Consider the following 14,409-nt stretch of genomic DNA (forward strand, 5'->3'; position numbering starts at 1 on the left):
GTGTGTTTGTGCCCCCGTCAACCCTTTGGGGCCTACTTCTGTGTGGGGGTATACAGAGTCCAGTCGGTAGGACGGGGAGGGAATCCTCTCCAGAGGACCAGTTCCTGCTGGGCCATCCCCTGTAATAGGAGCCCAGAGCACTATACCTATGGGATTGGGGTTACCACCCCTTGTATAATATAGGTGATGGTGTATTCCTGACAGTATCTTGACATTTTGGTGATATGTTTGTGCACTGGGGAGGGTGCATACATGCTGATATCTTGATGTCCCTGGTACTATGATTTTCAGGCAATGTACATCTATGTCGGTGCTACTAATGACTTGCCATTTAGGAAATGTTTCTCATGCTATGTGCATTCCTGATGATGTCTGGGCATCTATGATGTGTGTTGTACTATGACATGCAACTTTGGGTAACGTGTTCACTATGATATGTGCATTTTTTGTTACAATGATGACCTGACTACTTCTTGTGCTGCACAAGAACCAGTAACCTTTATGTTTTCCTGACTACTGCTTATTGTTCCAGGGTACTAGTAACTGTGTAATGTTCTGACAAGTGCTTGTGTAGCAGGGCATTACTGACATGTTGTGACGTGTTTTGTTCAATACAGTTTATTTTTATATAACTTGGTATTTTGCTTCCTTTGTGGTGTATTTATTGTGTCTCGTATGTTGTGTGAGTTGTGCAGATGCTTTACACATTGCCTCTGGGATAAGCCTGACTGCTCGTGCCAAGTTACCAAGGGGGTGAGCAAGGGTTTTCTTAGGTGTGTAACTCCATTGCCCTGACAAGAGTGGGTGGGTTCTGCCTGGCTTAGATGCATACACTAGCCAACCAGAATCCCCATTTCTAACAGATGTATTAAAGTATATGAAAACATGACGATGGAGGTTAGACGTCCAGAACAGAAACAACTGCTCATTGTTATGCAGAAACCATTTAAGGTCAGTTTCAATTTATTGGTGGGTACGATGGATCATGGCAGAAGTTGGCGTTGAAATTCATGAATTTGGTACTCATTCTACTAGGGCACCTATGGCTTCCAAGACCATCCAGTTAGGTGGCAGATTGGAGGACATCATGAATGCAGCAGATTGGTCATCAGAGTCAACTTTAAAAAAATTATATTTTAAACCTATCTCAGATGCTGCATCTCTAGTAGTGGTGAGTAAGCTTTGAATAAAAAAGAAAAAAAAGAACAGAGAATGGACAGAATGCTGAACAATACAAACATTCACACCCAATCGCAAAGATCTGGGTTTAATCCATAATTTCTTTGCCCACCACACCACCCCAGTTTGAACCCAGCCATTTCCAAATCAGTCTTGATCCTGTTCCACATGGGAACAGTCCAGCCTACACTGCCAAGCGACGTCCTCCGTGAACTGGAAACAAGCATCCTGTGACCAGTTTCAGGATATTACCCTTCATCAGCCAGGCCAGCTTGAATCCAGTGGTGCACTGAGCATGGGACCCACGTCTGGGCATACCCTTCCCACTTAAGGCAACTAAAGCAAAAAAGAACAGATAGTTGGCAGAATGCTGAGCAATGCAAACATTCACCCCCAGTGACAAGGATCTTGGTTTAATCCATTGCATTTTTGCCCACCACACCACCCCAGTTTGGACACAGGTATATGCAATTCAGTCTTGTGCCTGTTCGCTATGGGAACAGTCCAGCCTGACCTGACAAACCAGGTCCTCCCTGGACCAGAAACAAGCATCCTGGGAACAGTTTCTGGTATCACCCTTCATCAGCCAGGCTAGTTGAATCCAGTGACGCAGTGAGCACAGGACCCACATTTGGGCATACCCTTCCCACTTAGGGCAAGCAAAGCAAAAAAGAACAGATGATGGATGGAATGCTGAACATTGCAAACATTCACCCCAGGTCACAAAGGTATGGGTTTAATCCATCTGATGGATTTAACCGAGATCTGTGACTGGGGTTAAATGTTTGATTTGTTTTCTACATTCCATCCATCATCTGTTGTTTAAGCTTTGAACATGTATAATCCTCACCTCTGGTCCTCAGATAGAATGAAAGATTTCCTAGCTAACGAGAAGGAAAGTTGCAATTCTATTAAGGACAAGGAGGCGAGGATTATCACACCCTTAGACATCAAACTTGATCCCTGACCCTCCCTATAACTTTGTAATCAGTAAGTAAGGTTCTTAATCAATATTATTCTATTATGTTTTTTCTTGCAATATATACTGCTATATTTGTATCCTATATTTATCAATATAGTAATGTAACATGCTTTCTTGGTTTCACAATAAATTGTTATTCTACAATAGCTTTATAACATGTATTATTAAGAATGATCAAAGGTTCGAATAGGATGGTCACTAAAGGCTGAACTTGCTCCAGTGATGAAGAGGAACAGGAAGGGACGTCTTGTAATTATATACAAGAGACTGTGTTGTGACTGAACTATAGTGACTACAGACACATTCATCCGTAGGCTTCATGGGACGTGTAATTCTGATGTTATTATGTATTTTTTCTTTTTTAACTACTTTGAAGATGCTGTTTTGTTAAAGTGAAGAAAGAAATGCATAGTCCTCACATCCTTGTCCTTAACTGAATTGAAACCTTCATATTTCATTTCCAATTGATATAAATGCTGCACTGTGCAGGATGCCTTCAGTGCTGCAAATCCCACTTTCTCTCTGGGGTTCTTGAATGACCAGATGCTGTCCCGCTACGGATCGCTGCATTTAGGACTGCCCCTGTGGACATTGTAGGAAGCTGGCCTGCTGTGTGATGGACACCTATGTTGTTGTCACCTTAATCCAGGTGCAAGCAACCCCTATTAGTGAATGAAGACAGTATCTAGGAAGCTAGGGCTCTCTAAAGGATGAGCAGCCAAGACTTATCTAGGAGACATACAAAGCTTATGCGATACCACAGTAGTCTCACAGCAACTTGTCAAACATGAAAGGAACCACACAGTGTATTTATTGCAGTAACACTACACTAGGGGCCAGATGTAGCAAACAGTTTGCACGTCGCAAACAGTGAATTTCACTGTTTGCGACATGCAAACTGCACTTTGCAATGCACAAAACCCCTTTTGCGATTCGGTAACCTGGTTACCGAATCACAAAACTGGTTTGCGAGTCACAATTAGGAAGGGAGTTCCCTTCCTAATTGCGAGTCGCAGTGCAATTCCAGATTGCTTTGTGACCGCGAACGCGGTCGCAAAGCAATCGCAGTTTACACCCTTTGTGACGGGAACTGCAAAAAAAAATTCTGAACAGGCAATGGTCCTATGGACCACTGCCTGCTCTGAAAAAATGAAACGAAAACGTTTCATTTTTTTAGTTTTGTAATGCATCTCGTTTTCTTTTAAGGAAAACGGGCTGCATTACAAAAAAAAAAAACTGCTTTATTTAAAAGCAGTCACAGACATGGTGGTCTGCTGTCTCCAGCAGGCCACCATCCCTGTGAGTGCCGCGAGTCTCAAGGGGGTCACAAATTGCGACCCACCTCATTCATATTAAAGAGGTGGGCCTTTGCGACCGCCTTGCGAGTTGCAGATGGTGTCAGGGACACCATCCTACATTCCAATTTGCGATTCGCTCTGACTCGCAATTTGCAAGTCGCAAATCGGAATATACCTACATCTGGCCCTAGGTTACTTATAGGCAGTCTCCCAACTGGAGGTAAGTACACACTATATATATATATATATGTATATATATATATATATATACACACACAATCACACACACAACAATAATTAGGAATTAGCATAAGAAACAACAAGCATTAGCAAGAATTGTAGAAAAACAGTTAGGACCAAACCATATACTAACTAGTGGAATGTGAAGTGAAGTCTCCCACCCAAGGATATGGAGTAGTTAGAGGGGAGCTGGGTGAACTCGGGACCCCAAGAGGTGAGAACCTAAGTGACCCCCAGCGACCAGGAGAGCAGAGGTAAGTACCTATTCTTCCCAAGAAATAACAACAGAATTTAGGAAATGGATTGTGCAAGAATGGGACCAGAACATAGGAACCCAGAGGTGGAGTCTGGAAGAAGAGGACCTGAAAAAAAGGGGACAGAGTCAAGTCCACGATGGAGTGTCCAGTCAGGGCAGGAGCCACGACCCACCCTCCTCTGGATGATGATCCGGGTCGACGAGGGAAGGAGAAAATCAGCTGTGGAGTCCAGGAGCTGCAGAAAAGTCCTTGGATTGATGCAGATGATATCCCAAATCCGTCGCCGGGTCGCAGATGGTCAGTGGCTAGAAGAACCACCAACAAACCTTGGCAAATGCAAGAGGAAGCAAAAGAAGAGTTGCAAGACTGAAGAGGACTAGCAAGGTCCAGGGGACTCAACCTTTGGAGAAGGAGTCTGGGCTAACCGTGAGCAGTCGGGAGAGTCAGCAGAAGCAGCTGCTGCCACCACAGGCAACCCACGGGCAGCAGGCACAGTAAGTTGCCATGAGGCCCAGTCAGCATGCCTGGATAGGAGCCCCACATCGCTGGAGCAACAGAGGAGAAACTGTCCTTGCAAGGATTAAGTGCTGGTGGCCGGGGTTACTCAGAGCCTGAAGGTCCCTTGGAGCAGGAGACAACAAGCCTTGGTTGCTGCAAGAGTCACGGTGCACAGGGGTACTGTCTTGCAAGGAGAGGCAAGGGCTCACTGTCTCCCAAAGTTGACCACAGACAAAGAGGACGAACAGGACCACTCCAGACCACCACCTGTGATGCAGGGCCCACGCAGTTCCAGAGGAGAGCAGATCCACACAGCCAGTCGTGGTCGTCTTTGTTGTTGGTGTCTTCAGATGCAGGGGAATGACTCCTTCACTCCAAGGGAGATTCCTTCTTGCTTCTTGGTGCAGCTGTAGTCTTGTCGACCCCAGAGGATGCACAGCCATGGAAATGTTGCAGTTGCTGGAAGTAGCCGGGGAAACAATGTTGCAAAGCGAGGTCGTCTCTGGAGATGCAGTCTTGGTTCCTGAAGTGTCCAGTTGCCGTTCTGGAGGCCAGGAGCAGAAGTCGACAATGCAGAGGAGTCCTGGTGGAGTCTTGCATGCCGAATCTGGGGACCCACCCACAAGAGAGTCCCTAAATAGCCCTTAAAGGGGGTTTGGTCACCTTGCAAGGTGACCACCTATGAGGAGGGATCTCTGATGTCACCTGCCTGACCTGGCTACTCAGATGCTTCCAGGGTCCTCTGCACACCTTGGTTTCAAGATGGCAGAATCAAGTGGCGTCCTGGAGGAGCTCTGGGCACCACCCCTGAAGTGTTGTGGACCGGGGGTTGGCATTTCCCTTTCCTTTGTCCAGTTTTGTGCCAGAGCAGGGAATGGGGGTCCCTGGACTGGTACAAAACGTTTTTTGCAAGGAGAGCACCAAATGTGCCCTTCAAAGCAAACAGGTGGCTTCGGGAGACTACCCTTCCCCAGCCTTGTAACACCTGTTTCCAAAGGAGAAGTTGTTGCCTCTCTCCCACAGGAAATCCTTTGTTCTGCCTTCCCCTGCTTGAGCTGGTCAAGCAGCAGGAGGGCAGAAACCTGTCTGAGGGGTAGCAGAAGCATAGGCTGCCTGGAAAACCCTGGAAGACTGGTAGGAGCAGTACTGGGGGGTCCCCTAAGGAGCCCACAGAGTGCATGGAATCATAAACCAATATTAGCATTAGTATTGGGGTATGATTCTGACATGTTTGCCAAACATGCCCAGGTTTGGAGTTACCATTAAGTAGCTTGACACATGTAGTGACCTGTGTCCAGTACACTGGTAAGATGGCTTCCCCGCACTTGCAAAGTCCAGTGCAATGGAACTGGAGTTTGTAGGGGCACCTTTGCTCATGCAGGGGTGCCCTCACACACAGGGACCTGCACCACGCCCTCTGGACTAGGAGGGCCTACTATAGGGGTGACGTACAGTGACCTGGTGTAATGGCCTGTGGTGAAAGTGTGCATGCACCTTTTCACGCAGGCTGCAATGGCAGGCCTGCAGACACATTTTGCATGGGTTCCCATAGGTGGCATAATACGTGCTGCAGCCCATGGGAAACCCATGTGTCTAATGCCCTGGGTGCCTGAGTAACATATACTAGGGACTTATAAGGAGACACCATTATGCCAATTGTGGAGTGCATAAAGGTCCTAGGTAACCAATTTTGAAGGAAGAGAGCACATTCTCTGGGGTGCTGGTTAGCAGGATCCCAGCGAGAACAGTCTAAGCACACTGATAGCGGGCAAAAAGTGGGGGTAACCATGCCAAAAAGAGGATACTTTCCTACAGATGTCTATTCATCAAAATTTCAGGGGTAGTGGAAGTGACATCACGCTCCCTTTGACCCCCACTTTCAATCACACACACACTTACACATACATACAAATTCACACTTAAACACACTCTCTCACCCAAACACACTCTCACCCGCAAGCACGCTTACATCATACATTTAAAAGCATTTTTACTTACCTCATCTGCCATGGAAGAGCATATTCCAGCTAACTGTACCCCATTTTTATTACACTAATAGTGAATAATATTTTATAATCTTTTATTATTCGCTATAAGTATAATAAAAATTTACAGCAAACAAACAGAGTGGAGTCCCATCTGACGTCGATGAACGGAGTTCCTGGCACTGAATTTGCCATCTCTGAAACCAGGGGACGCAAAGGCAGTGCCGGGGGTTGCAAAGGGCAAGCCAGAAGTCGCAACTGAAACCTGTGGTGACCCCTTAATGACATCCATGCTGCCACCTTTCCAAAAAAAAAACACCGCCCATTATTTTGTTGTTTCAGAGTCTGCAAAGGCCAGGATGTGATACTAAATAGGACTTTAAAGTAAGTGTAATGTATTCATTTGTAACATGGCATTTCTGCCTGTGTTTACTTTAATTATCAGTCATGGATAGTTTCAGCATTTTATCACAGACTGTCAATGTAGGTAGTTAAAGCCTCCAGGCCCAGCTGCAGCGAGGAACCATGAAATGTCCAAAATGCTATACCTACACAACTTTTAAAACGTTTTCTACATTGTACGTGTGCTAGGCAGTGCAGCACACATACAAAAGTCATAAACGAAAGGAGAAATTAGAACATTTCTCCTTTGAAAGCCTGCTTTCAAGTGGTGATAATTTTTGACACAAAACCAGGTCTACTATTTTTAGTAGGTAGGGATTTGTGTATAAAACCTGGGTGGTAGCACGCGAACGCCCATGTACCCCGTTGGCACACAGTAACGCAAAGCAGCACTTCATCCTGATTTGGGTCTTTGATTTTTAAATCCCCAAAAAGATTTTGTGTTGTGTCGGCAATAAAAAAGTAACACAAACTGGACGCAAAACCTTTCTAAATCGGGGCCCATTATGTGCTACCCAGACAAGTGATGTGTGACACTTGGCAGGGCTTTCTACTAGTTATACGCTCTAACATCAAACCAAGCAGTTTTTCAAAGCAAATAGTTGTGACATTCCCATCTCCCACTGGATTCTGATTTGCCCTGTAGCGATGTTAACAGATTTATCCCCTGTCCAAGCAAGGACCCTCACTCTAGTCAGGGTAAAAGAGAATCACCGTCAGATAACCCCGCTTACCCCCTTGGTAGCTTGGCATGAGCAGGCAGGCTTAACTTCAGAGTTTTAGGTGTAAAGTATTTGTACCAACACACACAGTAACTTAAGGAAAACACTACAAAATTTCACAACACAGATTTAGAAAAATAAAAAATATCCACCATATACAAGTCAAGTTATTAATTATAATGCAAAAAGAGTCTTCATGTTCTTTTAATCACAACGCTAACGCCGTTAGCATGAAAATGTACCTGGGTTGCATCAAAATAACCCGCACGGTTGAATGAGCGTCGAAAAAGGTAAGCGGTGCGTCAATTTCTCACCCACAAGCGAGGTCGTGCATGGTTTCTCCTTCTCCGGACCGATCGGCGTGTGTCGTTTCTTTCCCTGCAGGAGAGAGATGCGTCGATCCGAACAAAACACCTCAGGTCCGGGCAGGCTTGCGTTGTTTTTCCGCACCAAGTGATGTTGCGTTGTTGCAGCCTCCATCAGCGATGCCGAGCGTCGTTTCTCCAGCCGCATGTGTCGATTTCCCAGCCACGCCTCAAGCGCTGCGTAGATTTCAGCCCCGGAGCCGATGGCGCGTTGTTAATTTAGCCGCTCTCGGAGGTTGCGTCGGAAAGTTCCCCACACGGCGATCTGTGTGTGGATTTCCAACCTTGGACCACCAGCTTCACCTGTCAAGTCCCCAGGAACTGGATAGGGTACCACTTGGCAGGGCAGGAGTCTCAGCAGAGGCCCCAGGTACTGGCAGAGAGAAGTCTTTGCTGTTCCTGGGACTTCAACAACAGGAGGCAAGCTCAGTTTCAAGCCCTTGGAGAGTTCTTCACAAGCAGGAAGGCATACAAAGTCCAGTCTTTGTCCTCTTACAGAGGTAGAAGCAGCAACTGCAGGATAGCTCCACAAAGCACAGCCACAGGCAGGTCAGCTCTTCTTCCTCAGATCTTCAGCTCTTCTCCAGGCAGAGGTTTCAGAAGTGATCTAAAGTCTGTGGTTTTGGGTGCCCTTCTTATACCCATTTTGCCCTTTGAAGTAGGCTTACTTCAAAGAAAAGTCTCTCTTGCTTGTGAAATCCTGCCTTTCCCAGGCCATGCCCCAGACACACACCAGAGGGTTGGAGACTGCATTGTGTGAGGGCAGGCACTTTCAGGTGTGAGTGACCACTCCTCCTCTCCCTCCTAGAACAGATGGCTCATCGGGATATGCAGGCTACACCCCAGCCCCCTTTGTGTCACTGTCTAGAGAGAGGTGCAAACAGCCCAACTGTCAAACTGACCCACACAGGGAATCCACAAACAGGCAGAGTCACAGAATGGTTTAAGCAAGACAATGCTCAATTTCTAAAAGTGGCATTTTCAAACACACAATCTTAAAATCAACTTTACTAAAAGATGTATTTTTAAATTGTGAGCTCAGAGACCACAAACTCCACATGTCTTTCCACTCCCAAAGGGAATCTACACTTTAATCATATTTAAAGGCAGCCCCCATGTTAGCCTACGAGAGGGATAGGCCTTGCAACAGTGAAAAACAAATTTAGCAGTATTTCACTGTTAGGACATATAAAACACATTAGTATATGTCCTACCTTAAACATACACTGCACCCTGCCCGTGGGGCTACCTTGGGCCTACCTTAGGGGTGTCTTACATGTAAGAAAAGGGAAGGTTTAGGCCTGGCAAGTGGGTACACTTGCCAAGTCGAATTGGCAGTTTAAAACTGCACACAGACACTGCAGTGGCGGGTCTGAGCCATGTTTACAGAGCGACTAAGGTGGGTGGCACACCCAGTGCTGCATGCCCACTAGTAGCATTTGATTTACAGGCCATGGGCACCTCTAGTTCACTGAACTAGGGACTTACCAGTAAATCAAATATGCCAATCATGGATGACCCAATTACATACACATTTTGTATAGGGGCACTTGCACTTTAGCACTGAATAGCAGTGGTAAAATGCCCAGAGTAACAAAAACAGCAAAAACAGAGTCCAGCACACATCAACAACCTGGGAAACAGAGGCAAAACAATAAGGGAGACCACGCCTAGTCTAACAGTTGTCATTACTTTTCCTTACAAACCAACTCAAATACTAACTTGCATTGGTTTGTAAGGCCCTCATTTATGGGGGTTTGGCGTAGGGCAGCAGAGTAGGTCACCTTGCTGCACTGCCCTAAAAGTGAAACAGCAGGAATGCACCTTATTTATGCAATACAGTGCATTCCTGTCCTTTCCCCCTGCCATTTTGGCAGCCTAGAACCAACATATAAGGGTGCCTATGTTGCTAGCAGGATTGTTTTTGTGCAGGAGCTTTCCTGCACAAAAACAATCCTGAGAGGTGTTTCCCTCTTCCAATGTGCAATTGGAAAGAGTAAAAACGAGAAGAAAAAAGTTATTTCTCCTTGTTTCGTCTCACTTCAGGAGGCCTAGGGGTTTGGTACGTCCCCAGGTTTACATAGTTTTGTAAATCTGGGGAAGCGTCAAAAGCCGTTATTTGCATTGCCTTGCCTTACTTCATATCAATAAGCATGGACGTTGATTCACCAGAATGTCAGGGGTAGAGGAAGTGACATCATATACCCTTTGGCCTTAATGATGTGACAGGAAGTAATATCATCTCTACTTTGAGCCCGAATCTTCCTAGAAGTGCTGAGGCATTACCTTAAACCCAATAGCATCATAATATTGAACAATGCTGAACTTACATAATTAATATAACAACACAACACAAATGGTTATTTTAGATATAATCTATACAAAGATGCAGACATGCTATGTCAAGTGAACAGTCAGCTGAATTGTGAAAAGCAGGCAAAGTAAGTCTGATGTCTTCTAGGGGAGATCGAAGGTTGGGGTTTCTCTTCACTGAGCAAATTATGAAAAAATTGTCTCTGTTGCCATATTTACAAACTGGTGCAATGCATGTAACCCCTTTGTAACCCCTTGTGCCACATTATGCCTGTGCCAGGGTGGCATTCCCATGCAGCGCGGCCCATAAAAATGGCGCAGTGAAATTTACATTGCACTGTGCCATTTTTTGCGCCATTTTAAAATGACGTGCCCAGTACTTTCAATGGGCCTCCTTTTACTTTGTAGGATTAGTGCCACAATTTATGACACTAATCCTGCAAAGTATCAGAATAGCGTCATAAAGTATGACGCTATTGTCCTAACATGCACCAAGGTGCACTGTATTGTAAATACGCCGCATATATGGTGTAGTTAGAGGGGTACAGATGGGTGCAAGAAAAGTGGTGCCTCAAAGCTATTGCGCCACTTCCTTGTAAATATGGCCCTTGGTTTTCAAAATAGTCTATGGGTGCCTCCATTGCCAGGACCAGCATTCCGCCATAGCACCACTTTTGCCTAAACATTATATGCAATATTCCAGTGCCAGAATTTTGTTAATACTGCTGTTAATATACTGTGGAGGACCCTTATGTCAAAAGTTACATCTAAAATGTTGAGGACTACTTTGTCATGGATGGCCCCATGACATTGCCACTGTTGTCCTTCAATAGGCCACAAAATGTCCTTCTGTGTACCAGCACCATCAATTTGCCACACATGCTACCTATACCACGATTCTTCTTCACTATGCCAGCACTGGCATATTTGTGTAGGTACCGCATGACAAATTTTAAATACAGTGTGCCAGCACGAGCATATTGCCTTTGATATCCCACATGCAAGGATTGTCTCCTGTATACCAGTGCTGGCATTTTGCCAAGGGTGCTTCTATAAGCCAAGATGCATGTCAGCTCCAACAGCAGATTTATAAGCATAAAAACAAAGTCTCACTCACGCTCTCTTACATTTGCTTACTCCCACTCATTCACTCATTAGCACTCACCTGCACTCATCCATTTTTACTCACTCTTACCTTGACTAACTCATTTTCACTCTCTCGCTCACTCTTACTCTAACTCAGTTATACTTACTCATTTCACATACACACACAATCCCACATACAGACAGACATGTTCACACTTACAAATGCCCTCTTACGCAAACTCATTCTCGCCCACATGTATGCACACAACATACATTTAAACACATTTTATTTTTCTCACATAAGATGCCAGTGAAGGTCCTGTTCCAGATGTGTGTTTTATTACACTAACCATGAATAATACACTATTATTCACTATTAATGTAATAGAAATTAGCAGAAAACTAGGTTGGAACCTGACTCTGATAATGCAAGTCACCGCTAAGTTCTTGGCACTGATTTTCCTCCCTCTAAGGTCAGGGGTCGCAAAGGTAATGCCATTGGTCGCAAGCGGCAGGCTATGGATCCAGCTGTGACCCCTAAATGACGTCCATTTCTATGAAGCCATTCAAGGCCACGCAAAGTGTCTTTCCTTGGCCTCATAGATATGATTTTGGAGTTAGCACCGCTGGAGCACCACAAAAAATAATGGGGCAGCAGGGGGTCATATAAGTGTGTGAGATGCTCCTGCTGCGGAAGGGGCTCATAAATATGTCCCTAAATCTCTAAAAAGGTTTTGGGTCAGGTTGCATTAAAAAAAGGTAATGCAAACCCTACTGACGCAAAACCCTTGTAAATTGTGTCCTGTGCGTGTTTTTAGGCCCTTATTTACAGGGTTTTGGCGTAGAGCAGCGCCACAAGTCATCTTGCCGCGCTGCCTTACACCAAAGTGAAAGGACAGGCATGCAGGGTATTTATGCAATACAGTGCATTCCTTTCCTTTCCCCAAGCTCTGGTGCCGTTTTGGCAGCCTAGCCCCAATGGAGGCACCTGTCCATAATGGTGAAAGGGTGCCTGCGTTGCATGCAGAGGTGTTTTTGTGCAGGAAGGGAGACCATCCTGCACAAAAACAATCCAGAGTGGTGTTTTCCTTTTTCTATGTGTGGTGCAAGGAAAGAGGAAAATCCTAGGAGAAATAAAAATATTTCTCCTGATACGCCTCACCTAAGGAGTGTAAGATTTCCGAACTTCCTCAGATTTACGTGATTAAGTATATCTGGGGCAGCGTGAAATCCATGGGCGCTGGGTGGGAAAACCCACCTCAATGCCCATGGAATGCCTCAATGGCACAGAGTAAGGCAATCGAGTGACTTGTGCTGTGTTTTTTTACTCCATATTGATAAGGCCAAAGTGGTTTTGTGTGGCCTTGTAGATATGGTTGAGAGGTTTGAGACGCTAGGGTATCACAAAAAGTGATGCTACGGAGGGGCAAGCCTCTCATAAATAAGCCCCTTAGTGGCATATTTATGGGAACTTGGGGTAGGGCAGTGCAGCAAGTCATCTTGCTGTGCTGCCCTATGACAACGTGAAAGGGCAGGAATGCATTGTATTTGTGCAATATGATGCATTTCTGTCCTCTCTCCCTGTGCTGGCCCTGTTTCAGCAGCCTAGCACCAACACAGACATCCTTGCACTATGGTCCACGGGTGCCTCCGTTGCATGCAGGATTGTTTTTGTGCAGGAAGGGACTTCTTCCTGCACAAAAACAATCCTAGGAGACGTTTTCCTCTCTCTGTGTCTTGCAGAATGCCTCACGCATGGAAAGAGTGTAAAAGGAGGAGAAATAAAAATATTTCTCCTTGTTAAGACTGCTCTGGGAGGTATAAGGTTCTGGTGCTGCCCCAGGTTTACATGTTTAAGTAAATCTGGGGCAGTGACAAAGTCCAAGGAGGTTGCGTGGGAAAACTCACCCAAAGCCCGTGGAATGCCTCACTGGCGCAGAGTAAGGCAACGCAACGACTTGCACTGCTTTATCTTACTCCATATCTATGAGGCCATTCAAAGCCAAGCAAAGTGGCTTTGCGAGGTCTCATAGATATGGTTGAAAGGAATATGCAGCCAGAGTGTCAAAAAAAGTGACTCGCTAGCAGCGCAAGCCTCTCCTAAGTATGGCCCCTAGAGTGGGGCATATTTATGAGCCCCTTTTACCGCCACTGGGTCACCTTTTGTGACGCAGTGGTGGCTCAAACCTTGATCTATAAGGTAACGCAAAGCCACTTTGCCTGGCTTTAACATGGCCCCTTAGATATGGAGTAAGGCATCGCAGCGCAAGTCACTGCGTTGCCTTACTCTGCACAAGGGAAGGCGTTTCATGGGCGTTGCCGTGTTTCCATACAACACCCATGGATTTTGACGCATTCTCAGATTTACAAGAACTTGTAAACCTTGGGATGCGCTAAAACCTTACCTCTCCCCAGGAGAGGTGTAACAAGGGGAAATATCTTTATTTCTCGTCGTTGTTTCCTCTTTCTATGTGTGCTGCCACCCAGGATTGTTTTTGTGCTGACAACCCAGACACCCTTGCACCATGATATAAGGGTGCCTGCATTGGCAATAGGCTGTCAAAACTGCGCCCGTGCAGGGGGAAAGGATAGGAAAGTGCTGTATTACATAATTACAGTGCATGCCAGCCCTTCCCCTTTGACGCAGGGCAATGCTGCAAGGTGACTTGCTGTGCCAAATGCACATAAATATGTGTGTGTGACAGAGCAAAAATGAGTGTGAGTAAGGGGTGGTGGGGGCATTGAATGCAGGGCGTCTTTAGCACTGGTGGCACTTGGTGCGACAAACTTTTTGGGCACTGGCACTCCACCCCCCCAACCCCCATGACCTTCTCCTCAGATTCCCTCACTTCCACACTGCAAAAGTACCCCCTCTCTCCAGAACCCCTCTCCCACATACATTTCATTTGTCTTAAAGTTGCAGATAAAGGCTGGCTATACTGATCCACTCAGTTACCCATATAAAATTCAGATCTGTTCTTTGTAGCAGGCGTATTAATCCTCTGCGCCACTTTATAGCGATTCAAAACTTCCACTAGACAAACCTCTCTCACTCACTGGTCTCCAAACTTTTTAATGCTGC

Source organism: Pleurodeles waltl, chromosome 4_1 (assembly GCF_031143425.1).
Source record: "Pleurodeles waltl isolate 20211129_DDA chromosome 4_1, aPleWal1.hap1.20221129, whole genome shotgun sequence".
Taxonomy (NCBI): Eukaryota; Metazoa; Chordata; class Amphibia; order Caudata; family Salamandridae; genus Pleurodeles; species Pleurodeles waltl.